The sequence below is a fragment of the Balaenoptera borealis genome (assembly GCF_965194805.1).
Source record: "Balaenoptera borealis genome assembly, chromosome: 9".
Taxonomy (NCBI): domain Eukaryota; kingdom Metazoa; phylum Chordata; class Mammalia; order Artiodactyla; family Balaenopteridae; genus Balaenoptera; species Balaenoptera borealis.
In genome coordinates this window covers 94955525-94981980 of record NC_138873.1, presented here as the reverse complement: position 1 = coordinate 94981980, position 26456 = coordinate 94955525, and positions in this window count along the sequence as shown.

Sequence of the window (26456 nt, the reverse complement as noted above, 5' to 3'; positions counted from 1 at the left end):
CTTTCTTGGGAGCTGGCCGCAAAAGCGCAGGATTGCTTCAGGCCGTATTCTGCTTCCTGGCGGCAGGCTGAGCCTGTGGTTAATTCTTCTTCCTGATGGGAAAATAGAGTGACCTGTGCCTGTCCCAACACCTAGAGCTAGTCTCTCATTGGTTCCCCCTCTTCCCGTGCATCCTCAGGACAAATTGCAACCTGTACGGAACAGGAGGATAAAGGTGCTGATTCTACAAGGAGGGAGATTGCTAGTAAAGCGGCTGGAATGGCGAACCAGAGCACAAGGAGTTGAGAAATGAGGTGCGTTTTAGCAACCTTTCCCGATCACACGGTGTACCATCTTCGGGGTTTCTCATGCATGTTTTTGGTGTAGGACGATGCCCTTGAACCTGGAGATTTGGGACCCATGGGATGGGTACCACGCTATATTACTTTAAAGGGTCTGCGTTTGCTCACCCAACCTCACCAAACCTCTCAGCCCCAAGAGTGTCCACCCTTATGTCTCAATCAGCTGTGGGTCTAGATATGGTCAATCCAGGTGGCATCACAGTCCCTGAACGAATTTTGTAAGAATTTCTCTCTCTTTCACTGTCTTTGTTTCACGGGTTTTGAAAAGTAATTGATTTTTATAATGGGGTTTAGCTGCTTTTCACTGCTGTGTTTATGCCGCTTTACACCCACTTGACTCACTTACAGAGAGATATCAATACATAGGTTTTAAGATTCTTACTAGTCAGATATATTCTTGGGTGGTGAATAGGGGGTGTTGAGTCCAGTTCACTGAGCAAGGAGTAGGTCTTGTCTATTACATATTGGGTTCATGGAACGGTATCTGAGCTAATTTGAAACCCTTGTTTTATGCATCACCCCACCTCACCTTTCCCGTTAAGCAGCCATAGTGTGTTTTCTAAACGTGTGACTCTGTTCTGTTTTGTAATTCAGTTCAAGGGTAGCGGTTTTTACATTCCCTCTATAAGTGATATCTCATGATAAGTGTCTTTTTCTGTGTGAGTATTTCACTTAGATTCGTCATACCTAAATCCACTCATCATGCTGCTACTAGCCTTATGACATTGATTTCATGGCTGAGTGATATTCCATTGTATATAAGGACCACATCTTCTTTATCCATTCTTCTCTTTCCTGCGATATTTAAGGTGTAACGAAGTGGAGGTTCTTGTCAACAGAGTAGCCCAAAACTTTGGGGTGCCTGTGTCTTGCTGATTTTTAGTTTTCCCAATTTATACGCCCATGAGTGGAAGGGCCCTATGCTCTCTAAGCTGAGTTTTGTAGATGTTTCAGGACACACCGTACACTTCTGCAGAGTGGCTGTTGGCAATCTACATCCCGCCCATCAGCGTAGCAAGGCTCCCATTTCTCCATGGCCTGTCCTGCGTTTCTGGTTTTGACATTTTATTCAGCATGGCCCTTTTGACCGATGGGAAGCGAGACTTCTTTGTAGCGCTGATTTGCCTTTCCAGGTTGCTTGGTTGGCCAAAAAGGGCGTATGCGTTTTTTCCTGAATATATTCAGGAAAAAACGCATACGCCCTTTTTGGCCAAGGGCATCATTGTCGAGGTTTTGCCGCTTTTCCTCTGCTTTAAAGGCGATTCGAATCTACCTCCTGAAATCTGTTTCCTGCAATTCTGGCTTGCTTTCAAATCCTCTTCGTTGCCTTCCCTCAATATATTTTTGGACGAGAGTTATCATTTCTAAGTCTGCAGGTTTGTGAATTGCAGTGCCCCTGAGCTCCATTCTTCAACTCGCTTTCTTGGGAGCTGGCCGCAAAAGCGCAGGATTGCTTCAGGCCGTATTCTGGTTCCTGGCGGCAGGCTGAGCCTGTGGTTAATTCTTCTTCCTGATGGGAAAATAGTGTCACCTGTGCCTGTCCCAACACCTAGAGCTAGTCTCTCATTGGTTCCCCCTCTTCCCGTTCATCCTCAGGACAAATTGCAACCTGTACGGAACAGGAGGATAAAGGTGCTGATTCTCCAAGGAGGGAGATTGCTAGTAAAGTGGCTGGAATGGCGAACCGGAGCACAAGGAGATGAGAAATGAGGTTCGTTTTAGAAACCTTTCCCGATCACACGGTGTACCATCTTCGGGGTTTCTCATGCATGTTTTCAATGTAGGACGATGCCCTTGAACCTGGAGATTTGGGACCCATGGGATGGGTACCACGCCGTATTACTTTAAAGGGTTTGCGTTTGCTCACCCAACCTCACCAAACCTCTCAGCCCCAAGAGTGTCCACCCTTATGTCTCAATCAGCTGTGGGTCTAGATATGGTCAATCCAGGTGGCATCACAGTCCCTGAACGAATTTTGTAAGAATTTCTCTCTCTTTCACTGTCTTTGTTTCACGGGTTTTGAAAAGTAATTGATTTTTATAATGGGGTTTAGCTGCTTTTCACTGCTGTGTTTATGCCGCTTTATACCCACTTGACTCACTTACAGAGAGATATCAATACATAGGTTTTAAGATTCTTACTAGTCAGATATATTCTTGGGTGGTGAATAGGGGGTGTTGAGTCCAGTTCACTGAGCAAGGAGTAGGTCTTGTCTATTACATATTGGGTTCATGGAACGGTATCTGAGCTAATTTGAAACCCTTGTTTTATGCATCACCCCACCTCACCTTTCCCGTTAATCAGCCATAGTGTGTTTTCTAAACGTGTGACTCTGTTCTGTTTTGTAATTCAGTTCAAGGGTAGCGGTTTTTACATTCCCTCTATAAGTGATATCTCATGATAAGTGTCTTTTTCTGTGTGACTTATTTCACTTAGAATCGTCATACCTAAATCCACTCATCATGCTGCTACTATCCGTATGACATTGATTTCATGGCTGAGTGATATTCCATTGTATATAAGGACCACATCTTCTTTATCCATTCTTCTCTTTCCTGGGATATTTAAGGTGTAACGAAGTGGAGGTTCTTGTCAACAGAGTAGCCCAAAACTTTGGGGTGCCTGTGTCTTGCTGATTTTTAGTTTTCCCAATTTATACGCCCATGAGTGGAAGGGCCCTATGCTCTCTAAGCTGAGTTTTTTAGATGTTTCAGGACACACCGTACACTTCTCCAGAGTGGCTCTTGGCAATTTACATCCCGCCCATCAGCGTAGCAAGGCTCCCATTTCTCCATGGCCTGTCCTGCGTTTCTGGTTTTGACATTTTATTCAGCATGCCCCTTTTGACCGATGGGAAGCGAGACTTCTTTGTAGCGCTGATTTGCCTTTCCAGGTTGCTTGGTTGGCCAAAAAGGGCGTATGCGTTTTTTCCTGAATATATTCAGGAAAAAACGCATACGCCCTTTTTGGCCAAGGGCATCATTGTCGAGGTTTTGCCGCTTTTCCTCTGCTTTAAAGGCGATTCGAATCTACCTCCTGAAATCTGTTTCCTGCAATTCTGCCTTGCTTTCAAATCCTCTTCGTTGCCTTCCCTCAATATATTTGTGGACGAGAGTTATCATTTCTAAGTCTGCAGGTTTGTGAATTGCAGTGCCCCTGAGCTCCATTCTTCAACTCGCTTTCTTGGGAGCTGGCCGCAAAAGCGCAGGATTGCTTCAGGCCGTATTCTGGTTCCTGGCGGCAGGCTGAGCCTGTGGTTAATTCTTCTTCCTGATGGGAAAATAGAGTGACCTGTGCCTGTCCCAACACCTAGAGCTAGTCTCTCATTGGTTCCCCCTCTTCCCGTGCATCCTCAGGACAAATTGCAACCTGTACGGAACAGGAGGATAAAGGTGCTGATTCTCCAAGGAGGGAGATTGCTAGTAAAGCGGCTGGAATGGCGAACCGGAGCACAAGGAGATGAGAAATGAGGTTCGTTTTAGAAACCTTTCCCGATCACACGTTGTACCATCTTCGGGGTTTCTCATGCATGTTTTCAATGTAGGACGATGCCCTTGAACCTGGAGATTTGGGACCCATGGGATGGGTACCACGCCGTATTACTTTAAAGGGTTTGCGTTTGCTCACCCAACCTCACCAAACCTCTCAGCCCCAAGAGTGTCCACCCTTATGTCTCAATCAGCTGTGGGTCTAGATATGGTCAATCCAGGTTGCATCACAGTCCCTGAACGAATTTTGTAAGAATTTCTCTCTCTTTCACTGTCTTTGTTTCACGGGTTTTGAAAAGTAATTGATTTTTATAATGGGGTTTAGCTGCTTTTCACTGCTGTGTTTATGCCGCTTTACACCCACTTGACTCACTTACAGAGAGATATCAATACATAGGTTTTAAGATTCTTACTAGTCAGATATATTCTTGGGTGGTGAATAGGGGGTGTTGAGTCCAGTTCACTGAGCAAGGAGTAGGTCTTGTCTATTACATATTGGGTTCATGGAACGGTATCTGAGCTAATTTGAAACCCTTGTTTTATGCATCACCCCACCTCACCTTTCCCGTTAAGCAGCCATAGTGTGTTTTCTAAACGTGTGACTCTGTTCTGTTTTGTAATTCAGTTCAAGGGTAGCGGTTTTTACATTCCCTCTATAAGTGATATCTCATGATAAGTGTCTTTTTCTGTGTGACTTATTTCACTTAGAATCGTCATACCTAAATCCACTCATCATGCTGCTACTATCCGTATGACATTGATTTCATGGCTGAGTGATATTCCATTGTATATAAGGACCACATCTTCTTTATCCATTCTTCTCTTTCCTGGGATATTTAAGGTGTAACGAAGTGGAGGTTCTTGTCAACAGAGTAGCCCAAAACTTTGGGGTGCCTGTGTCTTGCTGATTTTTAGTTTTCCCAATTTATACGCCCATGAGTGGAAGGGCCCTATGGTCTCTAAGCTGAGTTTTTTAGATGTTTCAGGACACACCGTACACTTCTCCAGAGTGGCTGTTGGCAATGTACATCCCGCCCATCAGCGTAGCAAGGCTCCCATTTCTCCATGGCCTGTCCTGCGTTTCTGGTTTTGACATTTTATTCAGCATGCCCCTTTTGACCGATGGGAAGCGAGACTTCTTTGTAGCGCTGATTTGCCTTTCCAGGTTGCTTGGTTGGCCAAAAAGGGCGTATGCGTTTTTTCCTGAATATATTCAGGAAAAAACGCATACGCCCTTTTTGGCCAAGGGCATCATTGTCGAGGTTTTGCCGCTTTTCCTCTGCTTTAAAGGCGATTCGAATCTACCTCCTGAAATCTGTTTCCTGCAATTCTGCCTTGCTTTCAAATCCTCTTCGTTGCCTTCCCTCAATATATTTGTGGACGAGAGTTATCATTTCTAAGTCTGCAGGTTTGTGAATTGCAGTGCCCCTGAGCTCCATTCTTCAACTCGCTTTCTTGGGAGCTGGCCGCAAAAGCGCAGGATTGCTTCAGGCCGTATTCTGGTTCCTGGCGGCAGGCTGAGCCTGTGGTTAATTCTTCTTCCTGATGGGAAAATAGTGTCACCTGTGCCTGTCCCAACACCTAGAGCTAGTCTCTCATTGGTTCCCCCTCTTCCCGTGCATCCTCAGGACAAATTGCAACCTGTACGGAACAGGAGGATAAAGGTGCTGATTCTCCAAGGAGGGAGATTGCTAGTAAAGCGGCTGGAATGGCGAAGCGGAGCACAAGGAGATGAGAAATGAGGTTCGTTTTAGAAACCTTTCCCGATCACACGTTGTACCATCTTCGGGGTTTCTCATGCATGTTTTCAATGTAGGACGATGCCCTTGAACCTGGAGATCTGGGACCCATGGGATGGGTACCACGCCGTATTACTTTAAAGGGTTTGCGTTTGCTCACCCAACCTCACCAAACCTCTCAGCCCCAAGAGTGTCCACCCTTATGTCTCAATCAGCTGTGGGTCTAGATATGGTCAATCCAGGTGGCATCACAGTCCCTGAACGAATTTTGTAAGAATTTCTCTCTCTTTCACTGTCTTTGTTTCACGGGTTTTGAAAAGTAATTGATTTTTATAATGGGGTTTAGCTGCTTTTCACTGCTGTGTTTATGCCGCTTTACACCCACTTGACTCACTTACAGAGAGATATCAATACATAGGTTTTAAGATTCTTACTAGTCAGATATATTCTTGGGTGGTGAATAGGGGGTGTTGAGTCCAGTTCACTGAGCAAGGAGTAGGTCTTGTCTATTACATATTGGGTTCATGGAACGGTATCTGAGCTAATTTGAAACCCTTGTTTTATGCATCACCCCACCTCACCTTTCCCGTTAAGCAGCCATAGTGTGTTTTCTAAACGTGTGACTCTGTTCTGTTTTGTAATTCAGTTCAAGGGTAGCGGTTTTTACATTCCCTCTATAAGTGATATCTCATGATAAGTGTCTTTTTCTGTGTGACTTATTTCACTTAGATTCGTCATACCTAAATCCACTCATCATGCTGCTACTAGCCTTATGACATTGATTTCATGGCTGAGTGATATTCCATTGTATATAAGGACCACATCTTCTTTATCCATTCTTCTCTTTCCTGGGATATTTAAGGTGTAACGAAGTGGAGGTTCTTGTCAACAGAGTAGCCCAAAACTTTGGGGTGCCTGTGTCTTGCTGATTTTTAGTTTTCCCAATTTATACGCCCATGAGTGGAAGGGCCCTATGGTCTCTAAGCTGAGTTTTGTAGATGTTTCAGGACACACCGTACACTTCTGCAGAGTGGCTGTTGGCAATTTACATCCCGCCCATCAGCGTAGCAAGGCTCCCATTTCTCCATGGCCTGTCCTGCGTTTCTGGTTTTGACATTTTATTCAGCATGGCCCTTTTGACCGATGGGAAGCGAGACTTCTTTGTAGCGCTGATTTGCCTTTCCAGGTTGCTTGGTTGGCCAAAAAGGGCGTATGCGTTTTTTCCTGAATATATTCAGGAAAAAACGCATACGCCCTTTTTGGCCAAGGGCATCATTGTCGAGGTTTTGCCGCTTTTCCTGTGCTTTAAAGGGGATTCGAATCTACCTCCTGAAATCTGTTTCCTGCAATTCTGGCTTGCTTTCAAATCCTCTTCGTTGCCTTCCCTCAATATATTTGTGGACGAGAGTTATCATTTCTAAGTCTGCAGGTTTGTGAATTGCAGTGCCCCTGAGCTCCATTCTTCAACTCGCTTTCTTGGGAGCTGGCCGCAAAAGCGCAGGATTGCTTCAGGCCGTATTCTGGTTCCTGGCGGCAGGCTGAGCCTGTGGTTAATTCTTCTTCCTGATGGGAAAATAGTGTCACCTGTGCCTGTCCCAACACCTAGAGCTAGTCTCTCATTGGTTCCCCCTCTTCCCGTTCATCCTCAGGACAAATTGCAACCTGTACGGAACAGGAGGATAAAGGTGCTGATTCTCCAAGGAGGGAGATTGCTAGTAAAGCGGCTGGAATGGCGAACCGGAGCACAAGGAGATGAGAAATGAGGTTCGTTTTAGAAATCTTTCCCGATCACACGTTGTACCATCTTCGGGGTTTCTCATGCATGTTTTCAATGTAGGACGATGCCCTTGAACCTGGAGATTTGGGACCCATGGGATGGGTACCACGCCGTATTACTTTAAAGGGTTTGCGTTTGCTCACCCAACCTCACCAAACCTCTCAGCCCCAAGAGTGTCCACCCTTATGTCTCAATCAGCTGTGGGTCTAGATATGGTCAATCCAGGTGGCATCACAGTCCCTGAACGAATTTTGTAAGAATTTCTCTCTCTTTCACTGTCTTTGTTTCACGGGTTTTGAAAAGTAATTGATTTTTATAATGGGGTTTAGCTGCTTTTCACTGCTGTGTTTATGCCGCTTTACACCCACTTGACTCACTTACAGAGAGATATCAATACATAGGTTTTAAGATTCTTACTAGTCAGATATATTCTTGGGTGGTGAATAGGGGGTGTTGAGTCCAGTTCACTGAGCAAGGAGTAGGTCTTGTCTATTACATATTGGGTTCATGGAACGGTATCTGAGCTAATTTGAAACCCTTGTTTTATGCATCACCCCACCTCACCTTTCCCGTTAAGCAGCCATAGTGTGTTTTCTAAACGTGTGACTCTGTTCTGTTTTGTAATTCAGTTCAAGGGTAGCGGTTTTTACATTCCCTCTATAAGTGATATCTCATGATAAGTGTCTTTTTCTGTGTGACTTATTTCACTTAGAATCGTCATACCTAAATCCACTCATCATGCTGCTACTATCCGTATGACATTGATTTCATGGCTGAGTGATATTCCATTGTATATAAGGACCACATCTTCTTTATCCATTCTTCTCTTTCCTGGGATATTTAAGGTGTAACGAAGTGGAGGTTCTTGTCAACAGAGTAGCCCAAAACTTTGGGGTGCCTGTGTCTTGCTGATTTTTAGTTTTCCCAATTTATACGCCCATGAGTGGAAGGGCCCTATGGTCTCTAAGCTGAGTTTTTTAGATGTTTCAGGACACACCGTACACTTCTCCAGAGTGGCTGTTGGTAATTTACATCCCGCCCATCAGCGTAGCAAGGCTCCCATTTCTCCATGGCCTGTCCTGCGTTTCTGGTTTTGACATTTTATTCAGCATGGCCCTTTTGACCGATGGGAAGCGAGACTTCTTTGTAGCGCTGATTTGCCTTTCCAGGTTGCTTGGTTGGCCAAAAAGGGCGTATGCGTTTTTTCCTGAATATATTCAGGAAAAAACGCATACGCCCTTTTTGGCCAAGGGCATCATCGTCGAGGTTTTGCCGCTTTTCCTGTGCTTTAAAGGCGATTCGAATCTACCTCCTGAAATCTGTTTCCTGCAATTCTGCCTTGCTTTCAAATCCTCTTCGTTGCCTTCCCTCAATATATTTGTGGACGAGAGTTATCATTTCTAAGTCTGCAGGTTTGTGAATTGCAGTGCCCCTGAGCTCCATTCTTCAACTCGCTTTCTTGGGAGCTGGCCGCAAAAGCGCAGGATTGCTTCAGGCCGTATTCTGGTTCCTGGCGGCAGGCTGAGCCTGTGGTTAATTCTTCTTCCTGATGGGAAAATAGTGTCACCTGTGCCTGTCCCAACACCTAGAGCTAGTCTCTCATTGGTTCCCCCTCTTCCCGTTCATCCTCAGGACAAATTGCAACCTGTACGGAACAGGAGGATAAAGGTGCTGATTCTCCAAGGAGGGAGATTGCTAGTAAAGCGGCTGGAATGGCGAAGCGGAGCACAAGGAGATGAGAAATGAGGTTCGTTTTAGAAACCTTTCCCGATCACACGTTGTACCATCTTCGGGGTTTCTCATGCATGTTTTCAATGTAGGACGATGCCCTTGAACCTGGAGATTTGGGACCCATGGGATGGGTACCACGCCGTATTACTTTAAAGGGTTTGCGTTTGCTCACCCAACCTCACCAAACCTCTCAGCCCCAAGAGTGTCCACCCTTATGTCTCAATCAGCTGTGGGTCTAGATATGGTCAATCCAGGTGGCATCACAGTCCCTGAACGAATTTTGTAAGAATTTCTCTCTCTTTCACTGTCTTTGTTTCACGGGTTTTGAAAAGTAATTGATTTTTATAATGGGGTTTAGCTGCTTTTCACTGCTGTGTTTATGCCGCTTTACACCCACTTGACTCACTTACAGAGAGATATCAATACATAGGTTTTAAGATTCTTACTAGTCAGATATATTCTTGGGTGGTGAATAGGGGGTGTTGAGTCCAGTTCACTGAGCAAGGAGTAGGTCTTGTCTATTACATATTGGGTTCATGGAACGGTATCTGAGCTAATTTGAAACCCTTGTTTTATGCATCACCCCACCTCACCTTTCCCGTTAAGCAGCCATAGTGTGTTTTCTAAACGTGTGACTTTGTTCTGTTTTGTAATTCAGTTCAAGGGTAGCGGTTTTTACATTCCCTCTATAAGTGATATCTCATGATAAGTGTCTTTTTCTGTGTGACTTATTTCACTTAGAATCGTCATACCTAAATCCACTCATCATGCTGCTACTATCCGTATGACATTGATTTCATGGCTGAGTGATATTCCATTGTATATAAGGACCACATCTTCTTTATCCATTCTTCTCTTTCCTGGGATATTTAAGGTGTAACGAAGTGGAGGTTCTTGTCAACAGAGTAGCCCAAAACTTTGGGGTGCCTGTGTCTTGCTGATTTTTAGTTTTCCCAATTTATACGCCCATGAGTGGAAGGGCCCTATGGTCTCTAAGCTGAGTTTTGTAGATGTTTCAGGACACACCGTACACTTCTGCAGAGTGGCTGTTGGCAATTTACATCCCGCCCATCAGCGTAGCAAGGCTCCCATTTCTCCATGGCCTGTCCTGCGTTTCTGGTTTTGACATTTTATTCAGCATGGCCCTTTTGACCGATGGGAAGCGAGACTTCTTTGTAGCGCTGATTTGCCTTTCCAGGTTGCTTGGTTGGCCAAAAAGGGCGTATGCGTTTTTTCCTGAATATATTCAGGAAAAAACGCATACGCCCTTTTTGGCCAAGGGCATCATTGTCGAGGTTTTGCCGCTTTTCCTGTGCTTTAAAGGGGATTCGAATCTACCTCCTGAAATCTGTTTCCTGCAATTCTGGCTTGCTTTCAAATCCTCTTCGTTGCCTTCCCTCAATATATTTGTGGACGAGAGTTATCATTTCTAAGTCTGCAGGTTTGTGAATTGCAGTGCCCCTGAGCTCCATTCTTCAACTCGCTTTCTTGGGAGCTGGCCGCAAAAGCGCAGGATTGCTTCAGGCCGTATTCTGGTTCCTGGCGGCAGGCTGAGCCTGTGGTTAATTCTTCTTCCTGATGGGAAAATAGTGTCACCTGTGCCTGTCCCAACACCTAGAGCTAGTCTCTCATTGGTTCCCCCTCTTCCCGTTCATCCTCAGGACAAATTGCAACCTGTACGGAACAGGAGGATAAAGGTGCTGATTCTCCAAGGAGGGAGATTGCTAGTAAAGCGGCTGGAATGGCGAACCGGAGCACAAGGAGATGAGAAATGAGGTTCGTTTTAGAAATCTTTCCCGATCACACGTTGTACCATCTTCGGGGTTTCTCATGCATGTTTTCAATGTAGGACGATGCCCTTGAACCTGGAGATTTGGGACCCATGGGATGGGTACCACGCCGTATTACTTTAAAGGGTTTGCGTTTGCTCACCCAACCTCACCAAACCTCTCAGCCCCAAGAGTGTCCACCCTTATGTCTCAATCAGCTGTGGGTCTAGATATGGTCAATCCAGGTGGCATCACAGTCCCTGAACGAATTTTGTAAGAATTTCTCTCTCTTTCACTGTCTTTGTTTCACGGGTTTTGAAAAGTAATTGATTTTTATAATGGGGTTTAGCTGCTTTTCACTGCTGTGTTTATGCCGCTTTACACCCACTTGACTCACTTACAGAGAGATATCAATACATAGGTTTTAAGATTCTTACTAGTCAGATATATTCTTGGGTGGTGAATAGGGGGTGTTGAGTCCAGTTCACTGAGCAAGGAGTAGGTCTTGTCTATTACATATTGGGTTCATGGAACGGTATCTGAGCTAATTTGAAACCCTTGTTTTATGCATCACCCCACCTCACCTTTCCCGTTAAGCAGCCATAGTGTGTTTTCTAAACGTGTGACTCTGTTCTGTTTTGTAATTCAGTTCAAGGGTAGCGGTTTTTACATTCCCTCTATAAGTGATATCTCATGATAAGTGTCTTTTTCTGTGTGACTTATTTCACTTAGATTCGTCATACCTAAATCCACTCATCATGCTGCTACTATCCGTATGACATTGATTTCATGGCTGAGTGATATTCCATTGTATATAAGGACCACATCTTCTTTATCCATTCTTCTCTTTCCTGGGATATTTAAGGTGTAACGAAGTGGAGGTTCTTGTCAACAGAGTAGCCCAAAACTTTGGGGTGCCTGTGTCTTGCTGATTTTTAGTTTTCCCAATTTATACGCCCATGAGTGGAAGGGCCCTATGGTCTCTAAGCTGAGTTTTTTAGATGTTTCAGGACACACCGTACACTTCTCCAGAGTGGCTGTTGGCAATTTACATCCCGCCCATCAGCGTAGCAAGGCTCCCATTTCTCCATGGCCTGTCCTGCGTTTCTGGTTTTGACATTTTATTCAGCATGGCCCTTTTGACCGATGGGAAGCGAGACTTCTTTGTAGCGCTGATTTGCCTTTCCAGGTTGCTTGGTTGGCCAAAAAGGGTGTATGCGTTTTTTCCTGAATATATTCAGGAAAAAACGCATTCGCCCTTTTTGGCCAAGGGCATCATCGTCGAGGTTTTGCCGCTTTTCCTGTGCTTTAAAGGCGATTCGAATCTACCTCCTGAAATCTGTTTCCTGCAATTCTGCCTTGCTTTCAAATCCTCTTCGTTGCCTTCCCTCAATATATTTGTGGACGAGAGTTATCATTTCTAAGTCTGCAGGTTTGTGAATTGCAGTGCCCCTGAGCTCCATTCTTCAACTCGCTTTCTTGGGAGCTGGCCGCAAAAGCGCAGGATTGCTTCAGGCCGTATTCTGGTTCCTGGCGGCAGGCTGAGCCTGTGGTTAATTCTTCTTCCTGATGGGAAAATAGTGTCACCTGTGCCTGTCCCAACACCTAGAGCTAGTCTCTCATTGGTTCCCCCTCTTCCCGTTCATCCTCAGGACAAATTGCAACCTGTACGGAACAGGAGGATAAAGGTGCTGATTCTCCAAGGAGGGAGATTGCTAGTAAAGCGGCTGGAATGGCGAAGCGGAGCACAAGGAGATGAGAAATGAGGTTCGTTTTAGAAACCTTTCCCGATCACACGTTGTACCATCTTCGGGGTTTCTCATGCATGTTTTCAATGTAGGACGATGCCCTTGAACCTGGAGATTTGGGACCCATGGGATGGGTACCACGCCGTATTACTTTAAAGGGTTTGCGTTTGCTCACCCAACCTCACCAAACCTCTCAGCCCCAAGAGTGTCCACCCTTATGTCTCAATCAGCTGTGGGTCTAGATATGGTCAATCCAGGTGGCATCACAGTCCCTGAACGAATTTTGTAAGAATTTCTCTCTCTTTCACTGTCTTTGTTTCACGGGTTTTGAAAAGTAATTGATTTTTATAATGGGGTTTAGCTGCTTTTCACTGCTGTGTTTATGCCGCTTTACACCCACTTGACTCACTTACAGAGAGATATCAATACATAGGTTTTAAGATTCTTACTAGTCAGATATATTCTTGGGTGGTGAATAGAGGGTGTTGAGTCCAGTTCACTGAGCAAGGAGTAGGTCTTGTCTATTACATATTGGGTTCATGGAACGGTATCTGAGCTAATTTGAAACCCTTGTTTTATGCATCACCCCACCTCACCTTTCCCGTTAATCAGCCATAGTGTGTTTTCTAAACGTGTGACTTTGTTCTGTTTTGTAATTCAGTTCAAGGGTAGCGGTTTTTACATTCCCTCTATAAGTGATATCTCATGATAAGTGTCTTTTTCTGTGTGACTTATTTCACTTAGAATCGTCATACCTAAATCCACTCATCATGCTGCTACTATCCGTATGACATTGATTTCATGGCTGAGTGATATTCCATTGTATATAAGGACCACATCTTCTTTATCCATTCTTCTCTTTCCTGGGATATTTAAGGTGTAACGAAGTGGAGGTTCTTGTCAACAGAGTAGCCCAAAACTTTGGGGTGCCTGTGTCTTGCTGATTTTTAGTTTTCCCAATTTATACGCCCATGAGTGGAAGGGCCCTATGGTCTCTAAGCTGAGTTTTTTAGATGTTTCAGGACACACCGTACACTTCTCCAGAGTGGCTGTTGGTAATTTACATCCCGCCCATCAGCGTAGCAAGGCTCCCATTTCTCCATGGCCTGTCCTGCGTTTCTGGTTTTGACATTTTATTCAGCATGGCCCTTTTGACCGATGGGAAGCGAGACTTCTTTGTAGCGCTGATTTGCCTTTCCAGGTTGCTTGGTTGGCCAAAAAGGGCGTATGCGTTTTTTCCTGAATATATTCAGGAAAAAACGCATACGCCCTTTTTGGCCAAGGGCATCATCGTCGAGGTTTTGCCGCTTTTCCTGTGCTTTAAAGGCGATTCGAATCTACCTCCTGAAATCTGTTTCCTGCAATTCTGCCTTGCTTTCAAATCCTCTTCGTTGCCTTCCCTCAATATATTTGTGGACGAGAGTTATCATTTCTAAGTCTGCAGGTTTGTGAATTGCAGTGCCCCTGAGCTCCATTCTTCAACTCGCTTTCTTGGGAGCTGGCCGCAAAAGCGCAGGATTGCTTCAGGCCGTATTCTGGTTCCTGGCGGCAGGCTGAGCCTGTGGTTAATTCTTCTTCCTGATGGGAAAATAGTGTCACCTGTGCCTGTCCCAACACCTAGAGCTAGTCTCTCATTGGTTCCCCCTCTTCCCGTTCATCCTCAGGACAAATTGCAACCTGTACGGAACAGGAGGATAAAGGTGCTGATTCTCCAAGGAGGGAGATTGCTAGTAAAGCGGCTGGAATGGCGAAGCGGAGCACAAGGAGATGAGAAATGAGGTTCGTTTTAGAAACCTTTCCCGATCACACGTTGTACCATCTTCGGGGTTTCTCATGCATGTTTTCAATGTAGGACGATGCCCTTGAACCTGGAGATTTGGGACCCATGGGATGGGTACCACGCCGTATTACTTTAAAGGGTTTGCGTTTGCTCACCCAACCTCACCAAACCTCTCAGCCCCAAGAGTGTCCACCCTTATGTCTCAATCAGCTGTGGGTCTAGATATGGTCAATCCAGGTGGCATCACAGTCCCTGAACGAATTTTGTAAGAATTTCTCTCTCTTTCACTGTCTTTGTTTCACGGGTTTTGAAAAGTAATTGATTTTTATAATGGGGTTTAGCTGCTTTTCACTGCTGTGTTTATGCCGCTTTACACCCACTTGACTCACTTACAGAGAGATATCAATACATAGGTTTTAAGATTCTTACTAGTCAGATATATTCTTGGGTGGTGAATAGGGGGTGTTGAGTCCAGTTCACTGAGCAAGGAGTAGGTCTTGTCTATTACATATTGGGTTCATGGAACGGTATCTGAGCTAATTTGAAACCCTTGTTTTATGCATCACCCCACCTCACCTTTCCCGTTAAGCAGCCATAGTGTGTTTTCTAAACGTGTGACTTTGTTCTGTTTTGTAATTCAGTTCAAGGGTAGCGGTTTTTACATTCCCTCTATAAGTGATATCTCATGATAAGTGTCTTTTTCTGTGTGACTTATTTCACTTAGAATCGTCATACCTAAATCCACTCATCATGCTGCTACTATCCGTATGACATTGATTTCATGGCTGAGTGATATTCCATTGTATATAAGGACCACATCTTCTTTATCCATTCTTCTCTTTCCTGGGATATTTAAGGTGTAACGAAGTGGAGGTTCTTGTCAACAGAGTAGCCCAAAACTTTGGGGTGCCTGTGTCTTGCTGATTTTTAGTTTTCCCAATTTATACGCCCATGAGTGGAAGGGCCCTATGGTCTCTAAGCTGAGTTTTGTAGATGTTTCAGGACACACCGTACACTTCTGCAGAGTGGCTGTTGGCAATTTACATCCCGCCCATCAGCGTAGCAAGGCTCCCATTTCTCCATGGCCTGTCCTGCGTTTCTGGTTTTGACATTTTATTCAGCATGGCCCTTTTGACCGATGGGAAGCGAGACTTCTTTGTAGCGCTGATTTGCCTTTCCAGGTTGCTTGGTTGGCCAAAAAGGGCGTATGCGTTTTTTCCTGAATATATTCAGGAAAAAACGCATACGCCCTTTTTGGCCAAGGGCATCATTGTCGAGGTTTTGCCGCTTTTCCTGTGCTTTAAAGGGGATTCGAATCTACCTCCTGAAATCTGTTTCCTGCAATTCTGGCTTGCTTTCAAATCCTCTTCGTTGCCTTCCCTCAATATATTTGTGGACGAGAGTTATCATTTCTAAGTCTGCAGGTTTGTGAATTGCAGTGCCCCTGAGCTCCATTCTTCAACTCGCTTTCTTGGGAGCTGGCCGCAAAAGCGCAGGATTGCTTCAGGCCGTATTCTGGTTCCTGGCGGCAGGCTGAGCCTGTGGTTAATTCTTCTTCCTGATGGGAAAATAGTGTCACCTGTGCCTGTCCCAACACCTAGAGCTAGTCTCTCATTGGTTCCCCCTCTTCCCGTTCATCCTCAGGACAAATTGCAACCTGTACGGAACAGGAGGATAAAGGTGCTGATTCTCCAAGGAGGGAGATTGCTAGTAAAGCGGCTGGAATGGCGAACCGGAGCACAAGGAGATGAGAAATGAGGTTCGTTTTAGAAATCTTTCCCGATCACACGTTGTACCATCTTCGGGGTTTCTCATGCATGTTTTCAATGTAGGACGATGCCCTTGAACCTGGAGATTTGGGACCCATGGGATGGGTACCACGCCGTATTACTTTAAAGGGTTTGCGTTTGCTCACCCAACCTCACCAAACCTCTCAGCCCCAAGAGTGTCCACCCTTATGTCTCAATCAGCTGTGGGTCTAGATATGGTCAATCCAGGTGGCATCACAGTCCCTGAACGAATTTTGTAAGAATTTCTCTCTCTTTCACTGTCTTTGTTTCACGGGTTTTGAAAAGTAATTGATTTTTATAATGGGGTTTAGCTGCTTTTCACTGCTGTGTTTATGCCGCTTTACACCCACTTGACTCACTTACAGAGAGATATCAATACATAGGTTTTAAGATTCTTACTAGTCAGATATATTCTTGGGTGGTGAATAGGGGGTGTTGAGTCCAGTTCACTGAGCAAGGAGTAGGTCTTGTCTATTACATATTGGGTTCATGGAACGGTATCTGAGCTAATTTGAAACCCTTGTTTTATGCATCACCCCACCTCACCTTTCCCGTTAAGCAGCCATAGTGTGTTTTCTAAACGTGTGACTCTGTTCTGTTTTGTAATTCAGTTCAAGGGTAGCGGTTTTTACATTCCCTCTATAAGTGATATCTCATGATAAGTGTCTTTTTCTGTGTGACTTATTTCACTTAGATTCGTCATACCTAAATCCACTCATCATGCTGCTACTATCCGTATGACATTGATTTCATGGCTGAGTGATATTCCATTGTATATAAGGACCACATCTTCTTTATCCATTCTTCTCTTTCCTGGGATATTTAAGGTGTAACGAAGTGGAGGTTCTTGTCAACAGAGTAGCCCAAAACTTTGGGGTGCCTGTGTCTTGCTGATTTTTAGTTTTCCCAATTTATACGCCCATGAGTGGAAGGGCCCTATGGTCTCTAAGCTGAGTTTTTTAGATGTTTCAGGACACACCGTACACTTCTCCAGAGTGGCTGTTGGCAATTTACATCCCGCCCATCAGCGTAGCAAGGCTCCCATTTCTCCATGGCCTGTCCTGCGTTTCTGGTTTTGACATTTTATTCAGCATGGCCCTTTTGACCGATGGGAAGCGAGACTTCTTTGTAGCGCTGATTTGCCTTTCCAGGTTGCTTGGTTGGCCAAAAAGGGTGTATGCGTTTTTTCCTGAATATATTCAGGAAAAAACGCATTCGCCCTTTTTGGCCAAGGGCATCATCGTCGAGGTTTTGCCGCTTTTCCTGTGCTTTAAAGGCGATTCGAATCTACCTCCTGAAATCTGTTTCCTGCAATTCTGCCTTGCTTTCAAATCCTCTTCGTTGCCTTCCCTCAATATATTTGTGGACGAGAGTTATCATTTCTAAGTCTGCAGGTTTGTGAATTGCAGTGCCCCTGAGCTCCATTCTTCAACTCGCTTTCTTGGGAGCTGGCCGCAAAAGCGCAGGATTGCTTCAGGCCGTATTCTGGTTCCTGGCGGCAGGCTGAGCCTGTGGTTAATTCTTCTTCCTGATGGGAAAATAGTGTCACCTGTGCCTGTCCCAACACCTAGAGCTAGTCTCTCATTGGTTCCCCCTCTTCCCGTTCATCCTCAGGACAAATTGCAACCTGTACGGAACAGGAGGATAAAGGTGCTGATTCTCCAAGGAGGGAGATTGCTAGTAAAGCGGCTGGAATGGCGAAGCGGAGCACAAGGAGATGAGAAATGAGGTTCGTTTTAGAAACCTTTCCCGATCACACGTTGTACCATCTTCGGGGTTTCTCATGCATGTTTTCAATGTAGGACGATGCCCTTGAACCTGGAGATTTGGGACCCATGGGATGGGTACCACGCCGTATTACTTTAAAGGGTTTGCGTTTGCTCACCCAACCTCACCAAACCTCTCAGCCCCAAGAGTGTCCACCCTTATGTCTCAATCAGCTGTGGGTCTAGATATGGTCAATCCAGGTGGCATCACAGTCCCTGAACGAATTTTGTAAGAATTTCTCTCTCTTTCACTGTCTTTGTTTCACGGGTTTTGAAAAGTAATTGATTTTTATAATGGGGTTTAGCTGCTTTTCACTGCTGTGTTTATGCCGCTTTACACCCACTTGACTCACTTACAGAGAGATATCAATACATAGGTTTTAAGATTCTTACTAGTCAGATATATTCTTGGGTGGTGAATAGAGGGTGTTGAGTCCAGTTCACTGAGCAAGGAGTAGGTCTTGTCTATTACATATTGGGTTCATGGAACGGTATCTGAGCTAATTTGAAACCCTTGTTTTATGCATCACCCCACCTCACCTTTCCCGTTAATCAGCCATAGTGTGTTTTCTAAACGTGTGACTTTGTTCTGTTTTGTAATTCAGTTCAAGGGTAGCGGTTTTTACATTCCCTCTATAAGTGATATCTCATGATAAGTGTCTTTTTCTGTGTGACTTATTTCACTTAGAATCGTCATACCTAAATCCACTCATCATGCTGCTACTATCCGTATGACATTGATTTCATGGCTGAGTGATATTCCATTGTATATAAGGACCACATCTTCTTTATCCATTCTTCTCTTTCCTGGGATATTTAAGGTGTAACGAAGTGGAGGTTCTTGTCAACAGAGTAGCCCAAAACTTTGGGGTGCCTGTGTCTTGCTGATTTTTAGTTTTCCCAATTTATACGCCCATGAGTGGAAGGGCCCTATGGTCTCTAAGCTGAGTTTTGTAGATGTTTCAGGACACACCGTACACTTCTGCAGAGTGGCTGTTGGCAATTTACATCCCGCCCATCAGCGTAGCAAGGCTCCCATTTCTCCATGGCCTGTCCTGCGTTTCTGGTTTTGACATTTTATTCAGCATGGCCCTTTTGACCGATGGGAAGCGAGACTTCTTTGTAGCGCTGATTTGCCTTTCCAGGTTGCTTGGTTGGCCAAAAAGGGCGTATGCGTTTTTTCCTGAATATATTCAGGAAAAAACGCATACGCCCTTTTTGGCCAAGGGCATCATTGTCGAGGTTTTGCCGCTTTTCCTGTGCTTTAAAGGGGATTCGAATCTACCTCCTGAAATCTGTTTCCTGCAATTCTGGCTTGCTTTCAAATCCTCTTCGTTGCCTTCCCTCAATATATTTGTGGACGAGAGTTATCATTTCTAAGTCTGCAGGTTTGTGAATTGCAGTGCCCCTGAGCTCCATTCTTCAACTCGCTTTCTTGGGAGCTGGCCGCAAAAGCGCAGGATTGCTTCAGGCCGTATTCTGGTTCCTGGCGGCAGGCTGAGCCTGTGGTTAATTCTTCTTCCTGATGGGAAAATAGTGTCACCTGTGCCTGTCCCAACACCTAGAGCTAGTCTCTCATTGGTTCCCCCTCTTCCCGTTCATCCTCAGGACAAATTGCAACCTGTACGGAACAGGAGGATAAAGGTGCTGATTCTCCAAGGAGGGAGATTGCTAGTAAAGCGGCTGGAATGGCGAAGCGGAGCACAAGGAGATGAGAAATGAGGTTCGTTTTAGAAACCTTTCCCGATCACACGTTGTACCATCTTCGGGGTTTCTCATGCATGTTTTCAATGTAGGACGATGCCCTTGAACCTGGAGATTTGGGACCCATGGGATGGGTACCACGCCGTATTACTTTAAAGGGTTTGCGTTTGCTCACCCAACCTCACCAAACCTCTCAGCCCCAAGAGTGTCCACCCTTATGTCTCAATCAGCTGTGGGTCTAGATATGGTCAATCCACGTGGCATCACAGTCCCTGAACGAATTTTGTAAGAATTTCTCTCTCTTTCACTGTCTTTGTTTCACGGGTTTTGAAAAGTAATTGATTTTTATAATGGGGTTTAGCTGCTTTTCACTGCTGTGTTTATGCCGCTTTACACCCACTTGACTCACTTACAGAGAGATATCAATACATAGGTTTTAAGATTCTTACTAGTCAGATATATTCTTGGGTGGTGAATAGGGGGTGTTGAGTCCAGTTCACTGAGCAAGGAGTAGGTCTTGTCTATTACATATTGGGTTCATGGAACGGTATCTGAGCTAATTTGAAACCCTTGTTTTATGCATCACCCCACCTCACCTTTCCCGTTAAGCAGCCATAGTGTGTTTTCTAAACGTGTGACTCTGTTCTGTTTTGTAATTCAGTTCAAGGGTAGCGGTTTTTACATTCCCTCTATAAGTGATATCTCATGATAAGTGTCTTTTTCTGTGTGACTTATTTCACTTAGATTCGTCATACCTAAATCCACTCATCATGCTGCTACTATCCGTATGACATTGATTTCATGGCTGAGTGATATTCCATTGTATATAAGGACCACATCTTCTTTATCCATTCTTCTCTTTCCTGGGATATTTAAGGTGTAACGAAGTGGAGGTTCTTGTCAACAGAGTAGCCCAAAACTTTGGGGTGCCTGTGTCTTGCTGATTTTTAGTTTTCCCAATTTATACGCCCATGAGTGGAAGGGCCCTATGGTCTCTAAGCTGAGTTTTTTAGATGTTTCAGGACACACCGTACACTTCTCCAGAGTGGCTGTTGGCAATTTACATCCCGCCCATCAGCGTAGCAAGGCTCCCATTTCTCCATGGCCTGTCCTGCGTTTCTGGTTTTGACATTTTATTCAGCATGGCCCTTTTGACCGATGGGAAGCGAGACTTCTTTGTAGCGCTGATTTGCCTTTCCAGGTTGCTTGGTTGGCCAAAAAGGGCGTATGCGTTTTTTCCTGAATATATTCAGGAAAAAACGCATACGCCCTTTTTGGCCAAGGGCATCATCGTCGAGGTTTTGCCGCTTTTCCTGTGCTTTAAAGGCGATTCGAATCTACCTCCTGAAATCTGTTTCCTGCAATTCTGCCTTGCTTTCAAATCCTCTTCGTTGCCTTCCCTCAATATATTTGTGGACGAGAGTTATCATTTCTAAGTCTGCAGGTTTGTGAATTGCAGTGCCCCTGAGCTCCATTCTTCAACTCGCTTTCTTGGGAGCTGGCCGCAAAAGCGCAGGATTGCTTCAGGCCGTATTCTGGTTCCTGGCGGCAGGCTGAGCCTGTGGTTAATTCTTCTTCCTGATGGGAAAATAGTGTCACCTGTGCCTGTCCCAACACCTAGAGCTAGTCTCTCATTGGTTCCCCCTCTTCCCGTTCATCCTCAGGACAAATTGCAACCTGTACGGAACAGGAGGATAAAGGTGCTGATTCTCCAAGGAGGGAGATTGCTAGTAAAGCGGCTGGAATGGCGAAGCGGAGCACAAGGAGATGAGAAATGAGGTTCGTTTTAGAAACCTTTCCCGATCACACGTTGTACCATCTTCGGGGTTTCTCATGCATGTTTTCAATGTAGGACGATGCCCTTGAACCTGGAGATTTGGGACCCATGGGATGGGTACCACGCCGTATTACTTTAAAGGGTTTGCGTTTGCTCACCCAACCTCACCAAACCTCTCAGCCCCAAGAGTGTCCACCCTTATGTCTCAATCAGCTGTGGGTCTAGATATGGTCAATCCAGGTGGCATCACAGTCCCTGAACGAATTTTGTAAGAATTTCTCTCTCTTTCACTGTCTTTGTTTCACGGGTTTTGAAAAGTAATTGATTTTTATAATGGGGTTTAGCTGCTTTTCACTGCTGTGTTTATGCCGCTTTACACCCACTTGACTCACTTACAGAGAGATATCAATACATAGGTTTTAAGATTCTTACTAGTCAGATATATTCTTGGGTGGTGAATAGGGGGTGTTGAGTCCAGTTCACTGAGCAAGGAGTAGGTCTTGTCTATTACATATTGGGTTCATGGAACGGTATCTGAGCTAATTTGAAACCCTTGTTTTATGCATCACCCCACCTCACCTTTCCCGTTAAGCAGCCATAGTGTGTTTTCTAAACGTGTGACTTTGTTCTGTTTTGTAATTCAGTTCAAGGGTAGCGGTTTTTACATTCCCTCTATAAGTGATATCTCATGATAAGTGTCTTTTTCTGTGTGACTTATTTCACTTAGAATCGTCATACCTAAATCCACTCATCATGCTGCTACTATCCGTATGACATTGATTTCATGGCTGAGTGATATTCCATTGTATATAAGGACCACATCTTCTTTATCCATTCTTCTCTTTCCTGGGATATTTAAGGTGTAACGAAGTGGAGGTTCTTGTCAACAGAGTAGCCCAAAACTTTGGGGTGCCTGTGTCTTGCTGATTTTTAGTTTTCCCAATTTATACGCCCATGAGTGGAAGGGCCCTATGGTCTCTAAGCTGAGTTTTGTAGATGTTTCAGGACACACCGTACACTTCTCCAGAGTGGCTGTTGGCAATTTACATCCCGCCCATCAGCGTAGCAAGGCTCCCATTTCTCCATGGCCTGTCCTGCGTTTCTGGTTTTGACATTTTATTCAGCATGGCCCTTTTGACCGATGGGAAGCGAGACTTCTTTGTAGCGCTGATTTGCCTTTCCAGGTTGCTTGGTTGGCCAAAAAGGGCGTATGCGTTTTTTCCTGAATATATTCAGGAAAAAACGCATACGCCCTTTTTGGCCAAGGGCATCATTGTCGAGGTTTTGCCGCTTTTCCTGTGCTTTAAAGGGGATTCGAATCTACCTCCTGAAATCTGTTTCCTGCAATTCTGGCTTGCTTTCAAATCCTCTTCGTTGCCTTCCCTCAATATATTTGTGGACGAGAGTTATCATTTCTAAGTCTGCAGGTTTGTGAATTGCAGTGCCCCTGAGCTCCATTCTTCAACTCGCTTTCTTGGGAGCTGGCCGCAAAAGCGCAGGATTGCTTCAGGCCGTATTCTGGTTCCTGGCGGCAGGCTGAGCCTGTGGTTAATTCTTCTTCCTGATGGGAAAATAGTGTCACCTGTGCCTGTCCCAACACCTAGAGCTAGTCTCTCATTGGTTCCCCCTCTTCCCGTTCATCCTCAGGACAAATTGCAACCTGTACGGAACAGGAGGATAAAGGTGCTGATTCTCCAAGGAGGGAGATTGCTAGTAAAGCGGCTGGAATGGCGAACCGGAGCACAAGGAGATGAGAAATGAGGTTCGTTTTAGAAATCTTTCCCGATCACACGTTGTACCATCTTCGGGGTTTCTCATGCATGTTTTCAATGTAGGACGATGCCCTTGAACCTGGAGATTTGGGACCCATGGGATGGGTACCACGCCGTATTACTTTAAAGGGTTTGCGTTTGCTCACCCAACCTCACCAAACCTCTCAGCCCCAAGAGTGTCCACCCTTATGTCTCAATCAGCTGTGGGTCTAGATATGGTCAATCCAGGTGGCATCACAGTCCCTGAACGAATTTTGTAAGAATTTCTCTCTCTTTCACTGTCTTTGTTTCACGGGTTTTGAAAAGTAATTGATTTTTATAATGGGGTTTAGCTGCTTTTCACTGCTGTGTTTATGCCGCTTTACACCCACTTGACTCACTTACAGAGAGATATCAATACATAGGTTTTAAGATTCTTACTAGTCAGATATATTCTTGGGTGGTGAATAGGGGGTGTTGAGTCCAGTTCACTGAGCAAGGAGTAGGTCTTGTCTATTACATATTGGGTTCATGGAACGGTATCTGAGCTAATTTGAAACCCTTGTTTTATGCATCACCCCACCTCACCTTTCCCGTTAAGCAGCCATAGTGTGTTTTCTAAACGTGTGACTCTGTTCTGTTTTGTAATTCAGTTCAAGGGTAGCGGTTTTTACATTCCCTCTATAAGTGATATCTCATGATAAGTGTCTTTTTCTGTGTGACTTATTTCACTTAGATTCGTCATACCTAAATCCACTCATCATGCTGCTACTATCCGTATGACATTGATTTCATGGCTGAGTGATATTCCATTGTATATAAGGACCACATCTTCTTTATCCATTCTTCTCTTTCCTGGGATATTTAAGGTGTAACGAAGTGGAGGTTCTTGTCAACAGAGTAGCCCAAAACTTTGGGGTGCCTGTGTCTTGCTGATTTTTAGTTTTCCCAATTTATACGCCCATGAGTGGAAGGGCCCTATGGTCTCTAAGCTGAGTTTTTTAGATGTTTCAGGACACACCGTACACTTCTCCAGAGTGGCTGATGGCAATTTACATCCCGCCCATCAGCGTAGCAAGGCTCCCATTTCTCCATGGCCTGTCCTGCGTTTCTGGTTTTGACATTTTATTCAGCATGGCCCTTTTGACCGATGGGAAGCGAGACTTCTTTGTAGCGCTGATTTGCCTTTCCAGGTTGCTTGGTTGGCCAAAAAGGGCGTATGCGTTTTTTCCTGAATATATTCAGGAAAAAACGCATACGCCGTTTTTGGCCAAGGGCATCATCGTCGAGGTTTTGCCGCTTTTCCTGTGCTTTAAAGGCGATTCGAATCTACCTCCTGAAATCTGTTTCCTGCAATTCTGCCTTGCTTTCAAATCCTCTTCGTTGCCTTCCCTCAATATATTTGTGGACGAGAGTTATCATTTCTAAGTCTGCAGGTTTGTGAATTGCAGTGCCCCTGAGCTCCATTCTTCAACTCGCTTTCTTGGGAGCTGGCCGCAAAAGCGCAGGATTGCTTCAGGCCGTATTCTGGTTCCTGGCGGCAGGCTGAGCCTGTGGTTAATTCTTCTTCCTGATGGGAAAATAGTGTCACCTGTGCCTGTCCCAACACCTAGAGCTAGTCTCTCATTGGTTCCCCCTCTTCCCGTTCATCCTCAGGACAAATTGCAACCTGTACGGAACAGGAGGATAAAGGTGCTGATTCTCCAAGGAGGGAGATTGCTAGTAAAGCGGCTGGAATGGCGAAGCGGAGCACAAGGAGATGAGAAATGAGGTTCGTTTTAGAAACCTTTCCCGATCACACGTTGTACCATCTTCGGGGTTTCTCATGCATGTTTTCAATGTAGGACGATGCCCTTGAACCTGGAGATTTGGGACCCATGGGATGGGTACCACGCCGTATTACTTTAAAGGGTTTGCGTTTGCTCACCCAACCTCACCAAACCTCTCAGCCCCAAGAGTGTCCACCCTTATGTCTCAATCAGCTGTGGGTCTAGATATGGTCAATCCAGGTGGCATCACAGTCCCTGAACGAATTTTGTAAGAATTTCTCTCTCTTTCACTGTCTTTGTTTCACGGGTTTTGAAAAGTAATTGATTTTTATAATGGGGTTTAGCTGCTTTTCACTGCTGTGTTTATGCCGCTTTACACCCACTTGACTCACTTACAGAGAGATATCAATACATAGGTTTTAAGATTCTTACTAGTCAGATATATTCTTGGGTGGTGAATAGGGGGTGTTGAGTCCAGTTCACTGAGCAAGGAGTAGGTCTTGTCTATTACATATTGGGTTCATGGAACGGTATCTGAGCTAATTTGAAACCCTTGTTTTATGCATCACCCCACCTCACCTTTCCCGTTAAGCAGCCATAGTGTGTTTTCTAAACGTGTGACTCTGTTCTGTTTTGTAATTCAGTTCAAGGGTAGCGGTTTTTACATTCCCTCTATAAGTGATATCTCATGATAAGTGTCTTTTTCTGTGTGACTTATTTCACTTAGATTCGTCATACCTAAATCCACTCATCATGCTGCTACTAGCCTTATGACATTGATTTCATGGCTGAGTGATATTCCATTGTATATAAGGACCACATCTTCTTTATCCATTCTTCTCTTTCCTGGGATATTTAAGGTGTAACGAAGTGGAGGTTCTTGTCAACAGAGTAGCCCAAAACTTTGGGGTGCCTGTGTCTTGCTGATTTTTAGTTTTCCCAATTTATACGCCCATGAGTGGAAGGGCCCTATGGTCTCTAAGCTGAGTTTTGTAGATGTTTCAGGACACACCGTACACTTCTGCAGAGTGGCTGTTGGCAATTTACATCCCGCCCATCAGCGTAGCAAGGCTCCCATTTCTCCATGGCCTGTCCTGCGTTTCTGGTTTTGACATTTTATTCAGCATGGCCCTTTTGACCGATGGGAAGCGAGACTTCTTTGTAGCGCTGATTTGCCTTTCCAGGTTGCTTGGTTGGCCAAAAAGGGCGTATGCGTTTTTTCCTGAATATATTCAGGAAAAAACGCATACGCCCTTTTTGGCCAAGGGCATCATTGTCGAGGTTTTGCCGCTTTTCCTGTGCTTTAAAGGGGATTCGAATCTACCTCCTGAAATCTGTTTCCTGCAATTCTGGCTTGCTTTCAAATCCTCTTCGTTGCCTTCCCTCAATATATTTGTGGACGAGAGTTATCATTTCTAAGTCTGCAGGTTTGTGAATTGCAGTGCCCCTGAGCTCCATTCTTCAACTCGCTTTCTTGGGAGCTGGCCGCAAAAGCGCAGGATTGCTTCAGGCCGTATTCTGGTTCC